The 22,387-nt window shown below is 33.7% G+C and overlaps 1 long non-coding RNA gene across 1 annotated transcript; it reads right to left on the reverse strand.

Moving 5' to 3' along the window:
• Positions 1-858: 858 nt before the first annotated feature.
• LOC109121345 (uncharacterized) lies at positions 859-14,055 on the reverse strand. Its single transcript, XR_002028744.3, has 2 exons — positions 13,835-14,055; positions 859-1,138 (listed from the first exon to the last, which is right to left on the reverse strand). It is a non-coding gene; the product is annotated as an uncharacterized lncRNA (long non-coding RNA).
• Between the last annotated feature and the right edge of the window lie 8,332 nt (positions 14,056-22,387).

The following is a 22,387-nucleotide window of genomic DNA, read 5'->3' on the forward strand; positions in this document are numbered from 1 at the left end:
AACCTTGAACATAATTTTTGCGGTTTTACTAATGGACTTAATACGCCTGGGTACTAAGAAATCTTAGGCTAACGCTTAGATTCGGTTTTCATTTCACTCTATCCTAGGTTTACTAGAATTGATTTAGAAGTGAAGGCTACCCCAGTCGAACAAACAACGGGGTGAAGCAATAAAATATGTTGGATGACCGCAAGCCAAATGTCATTTGTTACTTCCAAAAATTAGACTTGTGTGTCTTTTCTAAAGGAAGTCGTGATAAACCACATAATTTCCGTTATCCTAATGCAAACTGTTTGCCGTTCGGCGAAATTAATTTCATGAAAATTAAACAGTTTAATAATACGATAAACAAAACAAGTAAACACTAATTTATGTAGCCAAACCAGTTAGTTTTAAGTTTAGAATTCTTCAAATCCCAAGCATTGTCGTCATTTTGTTTTATTTCCAGAAAAAAGATTTATAGGTTAAGGATTTATTAAGAGCTGGCACATAATTTTAAGGAAAATCAAGAAACCTTATTTTTAAAAAAGATCAAACAGTAAATCTAATGAAAATTTAAAGGGAGTTGGGGGGTTCTTATTAACATCTTAGGAAGGTTTTGAAAGTACCTAAGACACCCGCTTACTTGGGGTTATCCGACAACTTATTTTTTGGCTACAATATCTAATTTAAGTTGTAGAGAAGAAATTAATTAGAGTTTGTTTATAAGTGAAGAATTAATTTACTAGCTAAGTGAGATTTGACTCGCAAATTTCTATGTTTATTTATATTTGGTTGATTTAATTAAGATTTTAAAGTGAAATAGCGTCTTGCGGAGAATTTGAACTTTTCTAACCCTAAAACTAGCGACAAGTAACAACAAATAAAGACGAAATAATGTAAAAGAGAGGGAAAGAGAGAGTTTGGTCCAAATGCGATTTCTGTTCATCTGGACCGGTGTTTTTGACCCATTTATTTTGTGTCTTAGGCCCACTTCGATTGTACCTCTCTTATACTAACAAAATAACTATAACAAAAGTAGGTCCTCTGGGCATAACTTCTTCAACTCTCCGATTGGCTTTGATTCCTTCATCCTTGGGATCCATACGTCAGTGTTCATGGCTTAACATGATAGAAAGGAATATCAGTCTTCACAACCCTGTAAAAAATGCAAGAGGAAAGATAAGAGTTTGTAGCAAACTCTAGCGGATTTCATCTGCAACACAAAAGTGAAAATATGTAAATCAAAAATCATTGATTTAATGCAAGAAGGAATATAGCGTAGATTGAACTCATATACTACTGCATTTCAATTTAAACAAGATGACTAGAAGACAAACAACATGATAGAATCCTTGAAATCAATAAAAATGCTTTCTCAATAGTCTTGATCCACTAAAACCATCGTCAGTATTGAACCAATACCAAGTATATGAATTAATGTCTTATCTTTTGATTTCTAACTGAAAGGATAAATTATGGCCAACTAATGACTAGATGACTTAAAATGAACAATGCATACCTAACAACAAACAAACATCAAGCATTAAAAGAGTAAACACTTTGATACTAATGATCAAGAGAAATGCAAACGAGTCAAAGCAACATCATCTACCATGAATGGATATCAGCAAACTCAAAAGTGGAGCAAAATAAGATTTAAGATGAACTAAAATAAGGAAAAAATAATAATTAAAAAAAATAGAAACAGCCCGCAATAACCACGAAAAATTCCACTTCCATAACATAGCAATACACATGAACAAACATTTCTTCTTAACTAACATGGAACTCTACATGAAATAGAATCGATTAATATCAAACTATTAAATAGCTAAGTGGAGTAGAAGACAATCCATCTATATAGTACTTAAAGAAAGACTAAATTCTTGGACATTCAGAAATCCTCAAAATTGTATTAAAGAAAAAAAAAGAGGAAAAAGGAAAAAAAACAAGTCTATAATTCAAATAATTCCCAAACAAGAATAACTACAGGGATGTTAACACTTATGCAGATTAATAAAAGAATGAGGAAAGGGTAGACATACATTAACATTTATTTCCCATGATATAATTCTAGCAACAATATGATAATGAGCCTAACAAACAAAGAACTTGAAATATAGAGGAAGGACAGGTTACTATCACCAACAAACAATGAATAACACAACACACAACTCAATATCGACTTGATTTATGGTTCTTTCCCTATATCATAAAAGAAATAACCTTCACAATAAAAGAGTGACTCTACAAAACTCAAACTCAATCAATAAAGAAGCCACGACATTGAGCATAAATCCACGGAAAGCTTTAACACGACATGGTAAACATCTTGACAGAATGACTAAAAGGCATACATTATATTGAAAATTATAAACTAAATAGCAACTAACAGCCAATAAACACGTAACGAAAGCTTTAAAATAATAAGGTATCATTTCGAGACAAAAGAAGAGGCAAAAGAATATTATGAAGAAGACGATGCTACCTTTATCTTGGCAATGAAAGAGGACCGCACGAGCTAGGGGAGACTTCCATCACGGATTTGGACCTCAAGCGAAACTCGAGTAAACAAATGCAAATGGAATGAAAGCTTGATATCTTGACCAAACTAAGGCACCCTCTTCTTTGAACGTATTACTGTATTTTCTAGCCATTGTTTTCTTAAGGTGACTCTCAAATTTTTCAGCTCTAAAAGAAAACTTTGAGTCTCAAAAGGAAATTCCCAGCACAACTTTTTTTCTTTTCCTATTATTTTTCCCCCGCCTAAAATGAACCAAAAAAGGAGTTTATATGGAAGGGATTTTTTGACTTACTTGTTGGAAAGGTGGGGGGAGATTCGGATAAAAGCACTTTGTGTAACTTTTGACGCTTGGTGAGATGTTACGAGGACTTTGACTCTTTATTGCTTTATGTGTTTTCATTTTTGATGGTGTATGTGATGTATGGGTTACGTCCCAATTACTCTCTTTATGTAATAGATGGCTTGAGACTTATGTTAGACTTCTGCTTACTTTTTGTTAAACTCTTGTGATATAATAATTTTCTTTTAAACACTTCAAATTCTATTATCTTGTATGATGCATGCTAAGTGGCTTGTGTAGGGCCTCTCGGAGTCCTACATGCTATGTCACATCTAGGATATACTTTGAGTCGTGACAGAATCATAGGGAAATGTTACTAAACTATAACTATTTACTCGATCCAATTAAGAAAAATTCTACTTTTATATATGGTTTAAGCGGACTACCCTTTGTCAAAGAACATCAAATAAAATCAGATGAACTCAATCATAAACCATAAATTACTACACAGGAAATAATCACACCCCACTCCACAATTTACACCATAATGTTGTCCGTAATGCTGCAAAAATATTGCAAAATAAAAAGAAAAGTAGGGTGCAGGACTACCCTTATCAAATTTCCGTGACATAATAATCTGTAGTGTCTTCCAGTTTTTAGGATGATCTACATCATTATTAGTATCCACATCCAGTTTTAAACATATGTGAAACACATCATTTTTAGTAATCATATCAAGATTAGAACATATGTGAAACTTATCATTATCTATAGGTATATCATATTCAGTGGGCCCAAGAACTCTTCTCCCAACCCTAAGATAGATTTTTCATGATCATTTAAATGATATTTTAATTCAACTTGATGCAACTAAACTCATGTGGAAGCTAGGAAAATATTTTTATAATGTAACATCTCTAACCCGTACAGTCTAGAATAAATTCATCCCTCCTAAATCATTGCGCAGTACTGATAGTAGACCTATGTATAATGTTTGGGCCTTTAGTCATGATCACATCTATATGCACAATGATTTATGGTTTTATGTAGTCAAAACTCTCCTCGTGATCCCAAAAAGCATATATGTTTGGGTTATCAAGCCCTCCCCCCCCCCCCCCCCCCGAAAAAAAACAAATCTTCTCCCCCAGTTAACTCACACATTCCTCATTGTCAATTTCAAAATAGCCCGAGAATTGATTTGTTACCTCCAATGTAGTAATTTTTTCCGACAAATGACCTCCTTAAATCCTAAAATTTTCCATAGCAATCTTCTAGTTCGTCATTTCAATCTTCAAATTCTCCATTTGAGTTTTCAAATTATCCATTACAATATTGTCATCTTTCAACAGCAACTCCAAGTTAATTTGGTAAGCTATTTCAGGAAAAGTTTGGTCTTACCATTCCCATTGTCCACATGATGAAAACTGCCATAGCAGTAAAAATTATGATAATAACAAAGATTAAGAACAAAATATGTTGAATAATTTGAAGAAAGCAGTTCATATACTTCAAAATGAATGAGGACATCTGAAAAGTTATCTTCCTGCATTAGATGTAGTACTTTGTGTTTTGACCATCAAATCACAAGAATAATTTCATTGAAATGAATAACTATTTTGTGATTTTAGAAGAACAATTTGAGATTAAGGAATGAGATGGGATGATGAAAGAACAATCAGAGGTAAGGGAAATGAGTAAGAAATAAAGATCAAGGAAAAGAGAAGTTAATGGGTAAAGGGGAACGACTTATATGGAAAATTTGAGAAATGGGTAAAAGAGGAATGACGTATATGTTAGTGGGGTCGGGGCATTGGGTTTAAGATGGTGCACGAGTTGCTTTTTAAGATTCCGATTAATTGGTGTCGATTTAGGGATTTTTATCAATATTGGGGCACAAATAATTAAATTAGTAAAAATAGGGGTATGAATAACGTCATTTTAATGATAAGGACATAGTCAACTAATAAATCAAATGATAGAGGTACTTTTTACTCCTTTCCCTTAAAAAATTACGTTTTGGTGAATAATTTATTACAGAAAAAGAATATTACTTAGTGAAAGTATCATATAAATTCATTTTGAAATATTGTACTTGTCCTTTAAAGTATTATGAATTTCAATTTTTTCTCCAGAAAAGCAGAGAAGGGCCTAAAATCTCTCTAAATATTTGAATTTGCCCTTATTTATTTTTAGGAACACCGTTGGAGAAACTATTAAATATTTATTTATTATGTTTCCACATATGATTTATCCAAATTTAAACCCCCTCTGAAATAAATAAATAAATAATAAAAAGTACATATGATTCATATTATAACCCGTTATGATAGATAATAATGTTTTACAAAATAATTATTTCCTCATATGTTCCTATTGCCTAATTAGATCAATCCCCAATTTAATATAATCCAATTTATATGTGGGGATCTAACTAATATTTGTCCTCAATCCGTTTGAATATATATACTTATATTTTCATATTCTTTTAATTTGTATTATTTTCATGGTGAGTTAGGGTAGAAAAAGAAATGACTAATTTCATTCTTATATTTTGAATTGAGGATACATATAAAAGAAAATTTGTAGTATACATACATAGTTACTTAGTTAAATCATCTTATTTTGAACTAATTGTTTATAAATGAATGTAATAGTTATGATTCTCCTTTTTATCCCTTGTTATCCCTATTTAATTTGTCATTATCTGAAAAAATCAAATTTAAAATAGTGGACAAGATCTTACAAGAAATAAATGGAAGAGCGAGGAGGTGTCTCATGACCCAAAGTACACCCTAGAAGTGACATGATGCATAAGACCCAAAGAGGCCCTACACAAACTAATTTACATATATATACACAATATAATATAAAGTACAAGAATTAAGAAGTAAGTCTCATATGATAAAAGAGTTTGATATAAAAGTGGAAGTCTCACATAGTCTCGACAAGTCAATCTAAACATCATTAAGTTTTCAGGACATCAACTGTACACTACGTACAATATCTAAAAACTCAAAACATAAGAAAGTAAGCAAATATGAATAGTCATCAAAACATGAAGACTCATCAAATCATCTACCTTAGGATGATCAATCACTAGCCATGAGTAGGAGGAGGAAGATCGTCAGATCTTACATTAGTTAAACAATGTAGGCACAAGTATGCATTTATATGGTTTTAATACATGTATATGTGGCATCCTCTTGGGCAAGAAGAGGTACTTAAACTTAAATGATCAAAAGTGTTACAATAGATCTGTAGTATGTTTGAATTTTCCAAGTGTTGCTACCCTAATATGTTGTGTTTTAATATGTGTACCACCCTTGATTCAAAAGAGGGAAACTTACCAAATTTTAGGATCTACAAGTTACACCAATGAGGACCCAACCACAAACCGTAAGGCGAGCCACGAGTCGTATCTAGTTTTGTGTAGGGGGAAACCCAAAAGTGTCCAAGACATGGATCACTATGGGACTGTAGGTGAGAACACACCTTGTGTCCAACGGGTCCATGGATTGGACAAAAATCTTCGAACACCACCGAAGGTCAACCAAGACAGACTATAGGTCAGACTACGGTCCGTCGAATGGAATATGTGGTTTGTAAGTTGGTGGACAACTTACATTTAGTTTAGGGTTTGTAGGGTATTTTACTAAATAATTAGTTTATATGATATGTCATTTACACTTCACTAAGATCCGTATACAAGTTTTTTTCAAACCCAAAATAACCCTTTTACTTGATTCTTCCAAATTTACCAAAAGGCACAAAATTTCTCTCTAAATATTCTATCTCTAGAAGTTGAAGATGGTGAAGAAGGATTCATGTAGGATTTTAACATAAGATTCAAATTATTTCATTAAAGGCTAGCAATTGGAGTAAAGGTATAATATTTGTCATCCATAGATTCATTCTGTTCATGGATTTGATGAACCTCTCTTTTTTCAAGTTGTAGAATTCCCCAATTGAGTTAGAGTTTTCATGAATTATCATGAGTTCTATTTACTATTGATTTAATATTGAATGATGTTCTCTTATGCATGAAATGATGATACATGATGATTTTATGATGATTTCCCCATGAACCCATATAAAACCCCATGTTTTCAAGGTTATGCATCATATGAAGTGGATTTTGATCTTCCAGAAAGAGTTACATAAACATAAGCATGTATTGTAAGTTTTCCATGAATTTTATGATTAAATCCATATTTAACTCGTGTTTTCTAAAAGTTTATGATATCAAATGGGTTTTGACATGAAAAGGTAAATTATGGACTTATGCTTGATTTTATGTAATATATGCATATTTTTTGAAGGTGCTTTGAGAGTAAAGTACCAATGACGATGTGTTGTTGTGTTGTTGAATGTAAATTCTCATAAACACATATAACATGAGGTGAAAGGTTTTCGCACATAAAAATAATTCTTAGACTGCAAGGCTTTCTTACCTTATTGTATCAAAAAGTAAGATCTATCTTAATGAACTAGCTTTTATTTGTTGTCCAAGGCCACCTTTCCATGATTAATGAAGTCAAGTAAGAAATTACTATTCCATGAGATTTCATTCTTAGATTAGAGTTGATATTTTATAGTGAGATTGAAATTATCCCGTAGTAGAGGTGGGGTAACCAAATAAATATCCTGAGATAGAAGCTCCCCCGCAGAAGAGTTCGAGTTTCTAGTATGTAAAAATCTAGAAAATAATAGGGCGAACTAGAGATTTGCATGAGGGTTAGAGTCATGAATATAACTCATAATAGTTAAAATAGAGGTTGTCTCGTTAGAACCTCAAGGTATCACCCTCAAGGACCAACCATAGACCCTTAAGGAGGCCCCTAAGAAAACTGCCACAAAACAATAGCCACGGAAGGATTCACGCCCCATGGGTGGGTCCATGCCTAATGGGTAGAAGTATCGTGGATGGGGATAAACTCTATTACCATTAACTACGCCCAACCAGGAAGGGCTGTTGCTCCAAACATAGTCCGTAGGTCATGGATTTGTGGTTTAGGCCATGGAACATTTTTTATGGTTTAGTTTTGTGGCACTTTGGGGTTTTCCTATTTTAATTAATATTAAGTGATGTCGTTTTAACGTAATATAGAGCACATATACATTGATTTAATACCCCTAAATAATTCATCCAAGTCATTATTTCGAAATCAGCAAAAAGAACCCAAATCCCTTTCAAATGTTCTCTGTCAAAAAGTTCAAGGAAGAAGAAGTAGTTTGAGCTAGGGTTCAAGTTGCAAGGTTTTCTCATTAAATTCATTGAATTTCATTTCTATGGTATGGCATCTCTTAATCCATGGAGTCCCTTCAAATCCCCAATATCAAAAATAAAAATCCCCCAAAAGCTAGGGTTTGATTTCAAATCCACAAGTTTCTTTCAAAAATGATTCTAATGTTTGAATTACTTTATATTATGATTAAATGAATGAATTAATATGGTTTTTGAGTTTAAACCCCAAAGAATTCATGCAAACCCCATTTTACAAATTATGATATGCTAATGTGGGTGTGTTGATGAAATAATGATATTATTAGATTACGTTTGTAGTTAATGGGTTACTTAAATTATGTTAATATCAATGTCCAATGTAGAAAATAATAGATGTGTTGATTTTATATGAAATATGATCCTTGTAAGGGAAAATTATGATGTAATGCATGCTTATAAAGTCTTTGTACATGCTTTAATGATGCTTGTAGAATGAAGTATTATTCATTATGATTAGGTTGTTGTTGTAGGGTTATCAAAAGGTTATTCGTATGAACTTACAATAAACTTAATTTGAAAGATTTTCTCTAATGAGGAAAATTCTATGTTCAAAAAAGTTTTTCTCACCGAATTGAATCTAAGAGAAAGTGATCATGGATTGTAATAGTTGCTCATGCACGGTCTAAAAAGCTATTCTAATGAATTAACTTTGATGGATTGTCAAGGACATCTTTCTATAAGAATTGAGTTGAGTAATAAATTAACGACTATTTTATGGATTTTATGCCTTTCACCAAGTTGATTTTGAAATGAAATAAAGGATCACACATAGTTGAGTCCGAGTTTCTGAATTAGGAACTCTTGTCTAGTAGAGTCCGGTCTCTCAAAGCATGTCTCATGAGATAGAATCCTTCACTTAGTTGACTCTAGGCTTCTAGTAGCAATCTCTGTATTTTTTAACTACATGTCCCGTACGATGTTTAGCTTGTTGATCCATCTAAATTAACAAAACTGTTCTACCTTATGCAAGTAGACCAACCCTTGTCAGTGTGGGTAACACTGGGAGGGATCACATGATAGCTTACATAGTCTCATGTTTTTTAAGGCAATATCCCAACTATTACAATATTAATAATGAACTAAGACATTCTTGAAGGAACATCTCGTAGTGTTCAAGTACAATGAAATAAAATACGCTTGATGAAGCATCCCATAGTGTTCAATAAAATAATGAACAAAGATGTGTTTAAAGAAGTATCTCAAAGTATTCGATGAAAGATGGAACAAAGATGTACTTGAGAAGTACCTCATATTGCTCAAGAGTTTCAAAAGGTGATGAATATGAATGATGGCCTAGAGAGATTTACTTGGCATGGCTGAGATTTATGGATTCTTATTCATTCGTTGCGCAAGTATGCCTATATCTATTACTCATGACTTCTACTATGTTATATGATGTTAAAACTTTGCATGTAGGATTATTTGTAGTGAAATGTCCCTTTAAGCATATTTTAGATGTTTTAATCCATGGCAATCATACCTAGTGAATTTTTGTATTAACGACTACATCTCCTACATTTTTCTTAAGTTCAGGGTCTAGTTCTTGAGGTGATCATTAATGTGGAGAGTGCTTGGACTTTTATATCCGCCGACCTTGTTGGTAAGTCTTCCTTTTTTGACGATAACATTTTTTTATGATGTAGTTTCCTTTTAATTTATTTCCCCTTTTGGACATGAGTTATGGTATAGGCCCTATACCTTTCAAGATTTTAATTGATTGCTATATTGATACAAATCTAGAACTCCGCTATCTCTTATGTTAAAGTAATAAGACTTCAAATGTGTTTTACTCTTTATTATTCTAGAACTTTATGTAATGATGTTATAAGGGGCTTACATGAAGCCTTTCAGGGTTCTATGTGCCTTTTTACATTGAGGGAATAAATAGGTTGTTAAAAACTTAGTAATCAGAGCATGAGGTTTTGAATAATTCTAGGATAATGTGTCACAAGTCACGTCTATGAATGAGAGGCTATAAGAGGATTGGGAAACATAACTTGTTCATTACTCTAAGTCGTGCCATAGAGTTTTACTCTATAAGATCTCTCATAATCCTTCCCTTATGCCCTCAGGATATTACTACACGAAAGGCTAATGCTAGAAAGATGCGGGATGACAATGTGACTCAAATGGTTCATCCTCATCCTTATCAAGCTCTGGTTCACCCTATAGTTGAAAATGTGACCCATGCATTGTGTAGGTCGACTATAATATTTTTGTCTCAAGCACGGACGACTCAAGCCAATAAAGAGGTGGTAGCTCTAGTGAATCCTAATGGGAATTTGTCCTCTTCAAAAGTAAGAGATTTAGAGATAATGACTCCCCAGTAATTTAATGGTTCCAAAGTTGAAGATGACCCTTAAAGGTTTATTGAAGACGTTCGTAACGTACTTTCTATTATGGTGGTGTCATCAAGAGAAGCAAAATCTAGACACCTACCAACTAAAAGATGTGGCTGAAGGGTGTTATGATTAAATGAAGGGTGAAAGACCTGTAGTAGGGGGCCTTGTTGAATGGGAATTGTCAAAAAAAACATTTCTTCATAGGTGTTTTCCTCTAGACTTGGGGAGGAAAATGTGCAAAAGTTCATCAACCTTTATTAAGGAAGTATGAGTGTTAAGGAGTATTCTTTAAATTTAACCAAACTCCCCAAATATGCTCCAACTATGTTTGCAAACTTAAGGGCTATGATGACTAGGTTTATGTCAGGTGTGTCTAACTTTCTTGAAAAAGAGAGTCATACGAAAATTCTCTTCCATGACATGGATATATTATGTGGGATTTATCTAGCATTGAGTGAATATTTAAATGATATAGAGACTCACACATAGTTGAGTCTAGGCTTCCAAAATGGGAGCTCTCAACTAGTAGAGTTCGAGTTTTTCAAAGCAGGTCTCACGAGATTGAATACTTCATCTACTGGTGTTCGAATTTCTATTAGCAACCTTCGTGTCCCATAACTATGTGCCTTGTAGGATGTTTAGCTAACGGATCAAACTAAGCTAACAAATCATTTCTATCTATGGTAAGTATACAAATTCTTGTCTGTGTGGGTAACACCAGGAGGGATCATGTGATAGCTCACATGGGCTCATGTTGGTTAAGGCTATATCAGAACAATAACATGATCAATAATGAACTAAGACATGCTTGAAGGGGTATATAATTGTGTTAAATTACAATTAACTAAGACATGATGGATGAAATATTTCATAGTTTTCAAGAAAATAATGCACTAAGATGTTCTTAAACAATTACTACGAAGTGTTCGATGAAATGAAAAACTAGATGTGCTTGAGAAGTACCTCCTAGTATTTAAGAATTTCAAAACGTGACGAATATGAATGATGACCTAAAGAGGATTACATAGAATGGGTGACATTTATGGGGTATTATTCATGTGTTGAATAATATACCTTGAGTGTAATGATGAAGTGTTTCACTTTTGTTATGATGATCTATATACTGATTATGTCTATAAATTATGACTTATACTATCTTATAGGATGTTGAAACTTGGCATATAGAATGATTATATTGAAATATCACCTTTGATATGTTTTGAATGTTTTTATGCATAGCTACCATACTTGGTGAATTTGTGGACTAACGCCTACTTTTTCCACATTTTACCTCAGTGTAGGGTCCGGTTCTCGAGGTGATCATTCTAGTGGCTATTTGGTGAGTACTCATGGTTCGAGGATGTCTTTTTCTCATAAAACAATTTCCTTATTGTATTTCCTTTTTGGAAATAGGTTGGGCCCTAACCCATTAACTATTGTAAAAGATGGCTAAATTTAGACAAGTCTAGACTTCCGCTTTATTTTATGAATAACTTTTAAGACTTGAAATGTTCTTTACTCTTAATTATTCAAGAACTTTATGTAACATTATTATAAGTGTCTTACGTGGAGACTTTCATGGTTTCATGTGTCGTGTTACATCTTAATTGGTACCCCTGGGTCGTGACATAGTATCACTCTCCTTATCCTAAATTTGTTCACCAACAATTTTATAAGCTAGTTGATCCACTTAAGCTAGAAGTTCAACATTATACATTGGACAACTAGAAAATATTATTTTGGTGTAAGGTAGATACCAGATTCCATGTTATAGCTCAGATGATCTCAATATCAGTTAAGTCTAATTTCCCCACAAATAATAATAAACTAAGGTTACTTCAAGAAGTATTACACATGAGTTCAAAGGTTTTTAAATATGAAGTTAGTTAACATTGATCATGATTTATAACTTATGTTTTATTACTCTTTTATATTATGTTTAGCTTGGTCAATTGCATGTCATGAAATAAAATGTCCTTTTTAGCATGATTTAAAATCTTTTATGCATGCATATCATTCTCAGTACATTTTCTAGATTAACTCATACTCTTTATTATATTTTCCCAAATTTAGGGTCTGGTAGATAGGTTTTTGAGTGTGGTGCTAGTAGTTGATTTTGTGATTTTCCCGAGGTATGGTAAGTCCTCATGCTTCAAGGAGGGATTTATTATTTTAAGTTTCTTCCATATATTTTTTCTTTTGGACATGATGTTAGACACGATAGCATTCTATTGTATTAGATTGTTATGATAAGACACAATGTTAGACTTCCATTTTTCGTTTATATAATTTTATGTTCTTAGACTATGACTTATCTCTTTTATTCTATTACTTAAATTATGAGATCTAAGTGACAGGTATGTAGTCCTTGGGGTTTCTATAGCCCAAGTTACATCTACAGGATACCTCTACATCGTGAGAGTACTCGATATACCAAGTATGAGAGATATGTCTAAAAACATGAAACATGATTAGAAAAGGACAGAAGAGAAAACATGATATGCATGACCATCTAAAACATAGTAAAAGTTTTGATGAAAAATCATAAGTGATGAAAATTTTATATAAATAATAAAAACATAAGGAAATCTTCATTGAAACATTTGAAATAAACTAAGTTCATTTTGATAGATATTATTTTTAACTGACGAATAGACCATGCAAGGCATAACATCAAAACCGATGTACTCCCACATTGAGAAGAGAGTTATTTTTTGAAGGTAGAAATATGTATTATGATTCATATGACATATTTGAATGTACTATCTAGGACATATAAGCCAATCTTATCTGGCGTACATACTTTGGAACTAGAGGTTGCTACTACCCTATTTAAGATTCCACCTACAAGTTCTCTTGGTGCTAAGTTAAATTCCAATGGAATAGTAATTTTTTTCATAATATAATACATGGAAAAGTACAATTAAGACACAATTCAAATCTTATATCATCATAGAGTATTTATTTAAATCTAGAATCATGCATGGGTGGGAAATGATTTCACCAATCTTAATTCATTAATATGTGAGAAAATCCTTTCAGAATTTCATTGATGTTTATCTTAAAACGACATGGATCATAAAACATTAATTTTCACGACTCATGCATAAACTTTCATAAAATTATCATTCATAGATTAAAAATTTATTCATGAATTCATGCCTTTAAGATTTCATGATCAAAATCATTAAAGTTGCATGGGTTCAAGTGAAATCAATGGAAAACAATTACATTGAGTAGAAACGGTCATGATAAGATCAAAATAAACAAAATTAGAACACGTGAAAAATTGAATTAAAATGTAATCAAATTTAACTTGGAGAATTAAAAAATCATTGGGGTTCATTGGGTATATGGAAAATACATTTTTATTCAAATCGCAAAACCAGTGATGAAAAAGAGAGTTGATTCAGAATCCTTACCTTCATCTCCCTGAGATCTAAGAGAATTTGAAGGGGATGAATTTTTATGAGATTTGGGAATTTGGGAGAACGAGAGAGTTGGATTAGTTTTAGGCATAGAAGGCTAGTTATAGGACATAGAAATAAGTAAAACATGACATAGTATTGGCATGTAATTCATAGTGAAATACCCAAATACCCTGAATAAATAATTCTAGGATAACATGTACAATATGACCTACAGTTTGTACTGGTCAACCGTAGAACAAACTACATTGTAAATAGGCCATAATTTGTCATGTTGTATAAAAGCAATATCAACACCAATTATAGAAGCATCACATTAATACATAACACCATTCAATCCTTCCGATAATGTAAAATAGGGTCTGAAATGAGTCTATGTGTTAACTATTGGAAACTCTTTTAAGAAGCTTCGACCAATAATAATTTCACTTTCTTTTGAGTCAATCTCATCAAAGGTGACAAAGTCCCTCAAAAAAACTTCTATAATAATATGAAAAACACAAAAAAAAAACTCGGTGTATCTGAAGCGGACAAAGGTCAAGCACAATTCGAAACTGGCTTGGTTTCTTTAGGATCATCTTGAATACCATTTACAAATATAATGTGATCAAGGAAAGCAAGGGACCTCAACAAAAATTTGCACTTGAAAAACTTAGTGTACAATTCCTTATCCTTGAGTATTTGCAACATAATACTCAAATGCTCTTGTGAGTAGATAAAGATATAATCGATAAGAATAGTAACAAAATTTCAAGATATTTCTTGAATACCCTATTCATCAAATCCATAAAATCCACTAGGGTATTAACAAACCAAAAATAATCACCAAGAAGTCATAATAACCACACGGAGTTCAAAAATTGGTGTTCGTAATGTAATTTTCCCTTCACCCTCAATTAATGATAACCTGATCGAAGGTAAATCTTAGAAAAGTGACTCTCACCTTATAGTTGATCATAAAATTCATCAATACATGGAATATGATACTTATTCTATAACATTCCAGAAAATGTACCTATCTAGTAAAAAGTCTATTAGGTTTTAAGAATATGTATAGGGGTACATAGGCATCCCAATATTCAATATTGAGTTATATTGGGCATGTTAGGGAATATTGGCTTAAGGTGTTAGCCAATTTGTATGTATTATCAAGTAAATTAACATAGGAAATGTACCTGCAATGAAGACCCTAAGCTACAAAAATTTATTCCATAGCTTACACACATTTGGTACGGGGCATCCAAGTGTCAAGCCTAGGTACCATAGCACGTGATTATTTAAAATGATCATGTCGCTTAAGAATTTACCAAGGAAATAGTGAGGATCCTTGGGAGAAGAAGAAAAGAACTGTGCAGTAACACATGTGCACATGTGCTAACCGGCCAAGAGAAGAGCAACAAAGCCTAACAAAATTCGGTTAGGGCGGTAAGGAGTCAGGCGCGTGAACAAATAAATCCACTTAGGGAGTAACTTCCTAACCAACTCTAGGCTATAACTAACTTACCTAACTAGCTAACTAACATAGGACTAACTAAAATAAACTAACTAGTGTACCCGAAATCCTAAGACCTAACCGGGTGACACTAGCCGACTGACTAACTCAAGAAACATCCTAGTACCTAACCTAGGATGGTCAAAAGGGGTTAGTTATGGTCATAATGACTTAGAGGTAATTTAGTAATCACCCTAGGTCACTTAATTAATTAAATTAGCAACTTAATTAATTAACGTAAATTCATGGTCAAAGCCGAAACACTTAGAAAATTTTTAGATTTGGCTAAGTAAAATGTTCTCCTTTTTTTAGTCAATTTAGGAGGGGCATTTTTGTAATTAGCTAATTGATTTATTTAATTAAGTTAATAATCCTATGTTGAATAAATCAATATTACTTTCCTAAGACCTAGACTCGTGTTTATTTAGTAGAAAACCTCACAAATAAAAAACAGTGAACAAACGTAAGCTTAGGCAATTTCAAGGCATATTCTTCAAGACTTTCGTGCAAAGTACATGGTGATCTTTGTAGATTAAATTCTACAGTAATTTATGGGTTTTATCTCTTGGATTCCTTTCCCCAGGAGGCTTTTTAAACGTTTTGAATTCAAGAAAACCGAAACTAGGGTTTTCCAATGAAATTTTTATTGTTCATTTACCTATTTCTCCCTATTTTGGATTCTAGTAGTATGTATGTTGAAAAATCTCAAGAATGTTGTTGGTATGTGGTTCTAACTAATCATTTTATGTACATTTCTATGATTTGATAATCTCGAATGAGACCTATAGGTTAGATCTGTAGGATTAATGCCTAATTGTGTTCTAGAAGATGAAATTGTTATGAGTCATTTATGAAATTCAGTTAACTATTGAAAGGAATGAAGGTTTTCAATTACTGTTTGTGTTTTATAGTTCATATGTTTGTAAGTAATGGAATGCAATGTTTCCAAGAAGAAAGAAGATGTAAAGCAAAGCTAATTAATGAACCTTCAATGCCAAATAAATTTTATAGCTTGGCCAAATTAAGCATTGAATTGTTCTTATGAATAAAAGTTGGCTTCTTTAAATGATGAGATTTCTATAGTATATACATAAAATTAATTGTCTTGGTTAGTGATAATATCACGACAAGTGTTTAGTGAAAGTTTTGTTGATGCCAATAAATTGGCTAGCAGTATTATTTCCAAAAAAATGATATAATGTTGGCTAATGACTAAGTCATACAAATCATATATGGTCAATGTAAATTATGATGTTTCTTGTAAGGAAACTACATGTTAAAGATTGACTTGACAAGTTGTAACTCAATGAAATCATAACCTAGCATATGACAGTGATTGGAACAAGTCCCAACATACACTATCTAAATGAACTTGTCAATATAGTACCACATTGAATAAGTCCTTACAACTTTCATAAAGATTGGAAAAATACTACCGAATAATATTGAACAAGATAAGGTGAGTAATGAAATAACATATATGCTTATGAGTCATGAAATTGACCAAGAATAGGGTGTTAAAGGAAGTGAGACAAGTCTTACTGGCACCTAAATTATTATGTTAAAGATACTCATATAAGAGGGTGTTAGAAATCATGAGACAAGTCTCATTCACACCGTAATGATAACGTAAGATTTAATTTCACATTCATCACGCATAAAAGGGGTGACAAGTAATCAATTAATCTAAGCATAACTCATACTAGAATCAAGCTTCCATAATGTATGAGTCAACTCTAAAAGTTGTAAAGTATAAGAAATTGAGCATAGCACCGATAGAATAGCAATGAGCTTGTGCAAGCAAATGTAAGACTTAATAGATGAGACTTCCATCAAGGTAGATAAGGGTCTCCAAAAATCTCCTAGTATTTGAACTATATTGCTATCATAGGTTACGAGCTAGTGGATCCACCTAAGAGAGCTAGGAAGTATTCGATATTCCTTCGGCCGGTAAAACACATCTTTTAATTGTGGGGAAGACACTCGATTTCATGTTAGCTCACATGATCTATGTCGCTTAAATGCTACATATTTCTTTACAACAGTAAGAAAGAAATAAAAAAGGAAATAAAGCAAAGAAGAAAGATAAGTTCAAATTGAACTAAGTAAGACAAAGCATAAGTATATCAAATCATCAGTGTTTGATAAGAATGAAGTTTTAATAGTTAATGTCTTATTCCAATAAAGGGCGCAAATGATCAAATAACGGGCATAGACCATAAATATATGCCCCGGCATCTTCATATTATGAAAACGATCAAATACTGGACATAGCTAATAAAGATTGGATTATAAAGACATATGCCAATTTAACAAGAATGGAAAGAATAACTTGTAAGTAGGGTAGTCAAATAATTTCCTTAGTCCTTTGGATTACGTACTTGATTCATTGTAGGGATGGGACTGCAATGAATCATTGAACTCATAACTAAAACATAGCATCAAATGAGATCATTGAACTACAAAACAAAAATAAGAAAAGATTGAATAATAAAATAAGTAAGGGAAGGGGACCTCTCGACTTAAGGCAAGCAAAAATATTAACTTTTGCTCTATTTGTTCTAAAATTATGTTCATGATTTGAAGATCTTATGTTCATATAGAAAATGAGTTGTGTGCTTTAAATTCATGAAAATATGTCATATTCATAGCATGATACATAAATAACGAATTAGGAAAGTAAACTGACTCCACATTCCAAAAATGGCATGTTGCCATAAGAAGAGCTTTCCTTGATCATGCATAGTCCTTATGTGTTTATATGCACACACCCATACTTAGTACAAGTGTGTAATAACTCATATACAATTACTATTTTTATAGGTTCAGGGCCTTGAAGAAGATTGAAGAATCAGGTGATGGTTTTTGGACTACTACCTCCAGACTTTGGTAGGAACTCTTGAGTTCGAGGATGCCTACGCTTATATTCTAGCTTTAGTAGATTAGACATAGTTAGTGGATGTTGTCCCTAGCATTTTCTTTCAAACATTTTTTCAAGATTTTATATTAAGGCCAGTTTGGCAACTATTACTAACATTACTAATTCTTCGTTTCATTTGTTCAATATATTAATAGATGGTTGTGTAGTTTGAGCTATTAGTATATCACTCTTATGCAGAAATTATATGAAGTCTAAGTACACTTCATTAAAGTTAAAAATTTTGAAATTTTCAACTGAATTAAAGTGTATGATTGTGATGAAAGTTACGAAAAGGCTTGTTTGCAACCTCTAAGAGGTTAACGACGCCCGTCTCATCTAAGATGTAGGACCCGGGTGTGACAAACTTGGTATCAAAGCATGAACTTAAATAACCTAGGAACTAAGGCTCAAAACAATCACATTACGTAGTTTCTAACTTATAGAAGTGAAGTCAACCACAATCATGACTTAGAGACTTAGTGATGTTAGTAATCTTCTTTATTTCTACTCTTTATCGTGCTGTGTAGAGCTTTGACATTGTGTGTCATTCCAGTATCTAACTTCCTTCTTATTTGGGCGTATCAAAAGATGAACACAAGATGAAATGCAGGTAGGAGAGTTGGATAACCTTCTGCTGGTGGAAACCAAGCTCCTCCTCAAGCCCCAGCTGCAGGAGTGCAAGTTCTTGTCAAACCACCTACGTTAACGAATGAAGAAGTGAGAGCAACACTGGTTCAGAAGGCCCAAGCCATCACTGCTCAGGCACAAGCTATCACAGCCCATGCGACTAAAGAGGGTGATCCCAGAAAAACCCACATACTAGCACAATAGCTAGCATAATGAGGGATTTCACCACGATGAATCCTCCATTCAACAAGAACTAATGAAGATCCCCATGAGTTTTTGGACGAGGTCCAAACTATTCTCTGTGCTATGTGTTCTAATAAAGAAAAGAAGGTTGAGTTGGCTGCATACAAGCTCAAAGATGTGGCTCGACCATGGTACAAGATGTGGGTAGATAGTCGAGCACCAATAGAAGTCCCCATGACTTGGGACATTCTTAAGACTGCATCGCTGGAGAGGTTTTTCCCCAAAGAGCAGAGAGAGGCTAAGGTTGAGGAGTTCATCAATCAACGTCAGGGATGTATGTCATTCAATAAGTACTCCTTGAAGTTTCTTAAACTTTTGAAATATGCTTCTTCTCTGGTGTCAAATAGTAGGGATGAGATAAGCAAGATTGTGAGTGGTGTATCGAAGGATCTGGAGGACGAATATCGTGCAGCCATGTTGCATGGTAACATGGACCTTGCTAGGTTGATGGTACATGTACAGCAGGTGGAGGAGAGTCGTCGGAGGAAGAGAGACCGAGAAGGTAGGAAGCCTAGGCCCTCGGATCAGGCTGGTTCAAGCACTGGTAGCAGTTTGTTTGGAGTTCAGGACAGACACAAGTTCAAGAAGGGGAACCAAGCCTCCCAAGAGGAACAAGTTCTATACTTTGAAAGGAAGAGAGGAACAGAACAAGTCAGCTGATGTGGTCACTAGTAACTTGAATGTCTTTTCTTTTCTAATGTATGCATTGTTAGATCCATGATACACCTTTTATTTTGTTACTCATTTAATAGCTAGTAAATGTGACTTGCTTCTTGGGATTTTGCATGAACCTTTTCTAGTTAGTACTCCCATAGGAGACAACATTAGGGCTGCAACATTATATAGAAATTGTCCAATAATTGTTCTTCATAGAGTTACCTCTGCTGACCTAATAGAATGAACCATGCTTGACTTTGATATAATTTTCAGCATGGATTGTCTCAATAATTATATGCAACCATATACTGTCGAAATAGGGTAGTAAGGTTTTGGTTTCCTAATAAGTTAGATCTGGAATGGGAAGGGCGTAATTCAAATCCAACAGGCCAAATAGTTCCGCATCTTAAAGACAATAAGATGTTATCTAAGGGGTATTTATACCACTTAGTTTGAGTCAATGACTTAGAACATGAAGTTCCTTCCATAGAATCTCTGTCCATAGTGAATGAGTTTCATGAAGTCTTTCCGGAGGATTTACCAAGAATCCCTCCTGAACATGAAATTGACTTTCGTATTGACTTAGATCCTAATACCAAACCAATTTCAATTCCTCCCTATTGAATTGATCAATATGAACTCAAAGAGTTGAAGTTGCAGTTAAAAGATCTACTTGATAAGGGCTTCATCCAGCCGATCATATCCCCATTGGGTGATCCAATCTTGTTCGTTAAGAAAATTGATGGAACCCTTAGAATGTGTATCGATTATTGGCAACTAACCCAAGTCACTATAAAGAACAAACGCCCTCTTTCCAAAATTGATGACCTATTTCATCAACTACAAGGTTCAAGTTTCTTTTCTTAAAAAGATATCATGTCAAGTATCACCAATCTTAGAGTGAGACAAGAGAACATTCCTAAGACTCCCTTCCGTACTAGGTCTGGTCATTACGAATTTATTGTCATTTCATTTGGTCTCACTAATGCACCAGTCGTGTTTATGGATCTTGTGAATAGGGTCTTCCATGAATACCTTGATTCTTTTGTCATAGTATTTATATTTGACATCCTCATATACTCTAAGACTAAAGAAAATCATGAACATCATTTGAGAATGACATTGCAAGTATTCAGGGAACATCAGTTGTATGCGAAATTTGGGAAATAAGAGTTTTGGCAGAGATTAGTGACCTTCCTCGGTAATGTGGTATCTGACCAGGGTGTAGAGGTTGATCCAAAAAAAGATTGAGCCGGTAAAGAACATTTCAAGACCCCTCACTCCTATAGACATCAAGAGCTTCTTGGGTTTGGCTAATTACTATCGCAGGTTTGTTGAGGGCTTTTTCGCTATTGCTGCTCCATTTATAGCTTTAACAAAGTAGAAGGCGAAGTTTAAGTGGTCTGAAACTTGTGAAATGATCTTTGAAGAGCTCAAAGACCGACTCACTTCAGCCCCAGTTCTCACATGGTCGAGGAGTGGTGAAGGGTATGTGGTGTACTATGATACTTCCCGATTACATTTGAAATGTGTTCTTATGCAGGATGGAAAAGTGTTTGCATATACGTCAAGATAGTTAAAAATCCACGAGAAGAATTACCCTACCCATGAACTTTTGTTAGCTGTTGTGGTATATGCGTTAAAACTTTGGAGACATTACTTATATGGTGAACATGTTGATTTATTTAGTGACTATAAAAGTCTTCCAATATGTTTTTACACAGAGAAAAATGAATCTTTGTTAAAGAAGATGGCTAGAGCTGCTCAAGGATTATGACATGAGTGTCCACTATCACCCAGGCAAGGCCAATGTAGTGGATGAGCTTTGAGTCGATTCTGCATGCGCACTGTGTCTCATATTGATGAGGAGAATAAGGAGCTAGTTAAAGAGGTAAAACAATTGGCTAGGTTAGGTGTATGGCTCGTAGATACACTATGTGGGGGTGTTTCAGTTCATTCCTGTTCTGAATCCTCATTTGTTGTAAATGTTAAGGTGAAGAAACATCTTGACCGAGTGCTCATGGAAATAAAAGACTTGGTGTTGAATAAGTTGAATGAATTATTCTCCCTAGGGTGAATGGTGTGCTCATATACCAGGGCAGATTTTTTGTGCCCAATATTGATAATCTAAGAACTAATATTATTGCAGAGGCTAATGGCTCCAGGTTTTCTATTCATCCAGGTTCCACACAAAATGTATCATGATATCAAGGAGATCTATTGGTGGGAAGGTATGAAGCGACATATTTCTATGTTTGTGGAGGAGTGCCCCAATCGCCAACAGGTTAAGGCCGAACACCTTAAGCCTAGAGGTGTTACCCAGTCAATTGAGATCCCAAAATGGAAGTGGGGGATATTAATATGTACTTTGTGGTTGGTCTGCCTAGACAAGGAAATTGCAAGATTCCATTTGGGTCAATGTTAATAGGATGACTAAGTTTGCTCACTTTATTCCTGTGTGGTCTACTTACAGGGATGAAGATTATGCCAAGCTCCATATTAATGAGATAATGAGGTAGCATGGGATCCCTTTATATATCATTTTGGATTGGGGAGCCCAGTTCACTTCTCACTTTTGTAGATCTTTCCAAAAGAGCTTGGGTACATA

Source organism: Solanum lycopersicum, chromosome 10 (assembly GCF_036512215.1).
Source record: "Solanum lycopersicum chromosome 10, SLM_r2.1".
Taxonomy (NCBI): Eukaryota; Viridiplantae; Streptophyta; class Magnoliopsida; order Solanales; family Solanaceae; genus Solanum; species Solanum lycopersicum.